The sequence below is a fragment of the Crocuta crocuta genome, unplaced genomic scaffold, assembly GCF_008692635.1.
Source record: "Crocuta crocuta isolate KB4526 unplaced genomic scaffold, BGI_CrCroc_1.0 scaffold506, whole genome shotgun sequence".
Classification (NCBI taxonomy): domain Eukaryota; kingdom Metazoa; phylum Chordata; class Mammalia; order Carnivora; family Hyaenidae; genus Crocuta; species Crocuta crocuta.
This window is the reverse complement of record NW_027528991.1, coordinates 1,666,515-1,667,715: the sequence shown is the minus strand read 5'-3', so window position 1 is coordinate 1,667,715 and position 1,201 is coordinate 1,666,515. Positions and strand designations below refer to the sequence as shown.

At 60.8% G+C, this 1,201-nt stretch overlaps 1 protein-coding gene across 1 annotated transcript in view; it reads left to right on the top strand.

Annotated features, from left to right (window-relative positions):
- KIF25 (kinesin family member 25) overlaps positions 1–1,201 on the top strand; it is a 33,113-nt gene that overhangs the window by 30,393 nt on the left and 1,519 nt on the right.

Sequence of the window (1,201 nt, the reverse complement as noted above, 5' to 3'; positions counted from 1 at the left end):
CCGGGGGCGGGGTGGGGGGGGGGGTGGGGGGGCTTCGTTAACCGGGACGCGGCGTGGGGAGAACGGGCGTGTTTGCACGTGGTGCCCACGTCACCAGTGATTGCAGATGTGACTGGGTTAGAAAGTCACAAACTGTGTTGCCGGGGCCTGTGTCCTGGTGAAGACCCGGCCGCGCACCCGTCCGCCTGCATGACTCTCCCGGCACCAGGCGCCCCCCGGCCACAGGCCCCGAGGCGGGGGCGCGCGGAGCCCGAGGACCCCAATTTCCGCCGGCTCGTGGAGCCAGCGTCCACCCGCGGAGGCCGGCTGGCAGGGCCCACGTTCACACGGCCGGGACTCGATGCCCGGGTGCAGCAGGTCGACACTCACTCGGCTTTTACAGGCCACTCCTGCCCCCTGACCGCCCCACACCCTGAACTGGGCCTGACTGGTCCCAGGAGGGGCTCGTCCCCAGGGAGGGGACGTCTGTCCAGGAGCCCAGGGTCACTCTCCACACATGGAAACACAGTGGAGAGCGGAGTAGCTTTATGTTCTTTTTTGTCCCATTATGTGTATTTTTAATGTTTTCTGCAGTGAGTACACACTATTTAGGTTTTTTTTTTTTAATGTTTTATTTATTTTTAGGAGAGAGAGAGAGAGACAGCGTGAGCAGGGGAGGGTCAGAGAGAGAGGGAGTCACAGGCTGAAACAGGCTCCAGGCTCCGAGCTGGCAGTCAGCACAGAGCCCGACGCGGGGCTCGAACCCACGAACTGTGAGATCATGACCCAAGCGAAAGTCGGACGCTTAACCGACTAAGCCACCCAGGCGCCCCTATTTAGGTTTTTTAAAACTCTTGAGTAAGTCTGGTTGGGAATACACACGATGGGGCTCTCACACACACACACACACACACACACACACGGAGGGAAGATCGGGTCTATCGGGGTTTCTGTGGAGGATTCGGAGACAAACCAGGCACCCGCTTCCAGAAGGGCTCTCAGGTTTCTCTGGGCTTTAATTACTGTCATTACTGCACATTTCCAAGAACGTCACTCTGTTCTTGGGATGAAGTGGGCTCGAGCCTCACCCTCCACGGCGGTGGCCTCCCTGCTGAAGCCCCTCCCTGCCCCGACCCTGCCCGTCTGCAGCGGGGATGAGTTCCTCTCCGGGGGGCGGCGCTGCGGGCGGAAGTCCCTCTCTGCAGCGCCGCTGAGGGGGCTT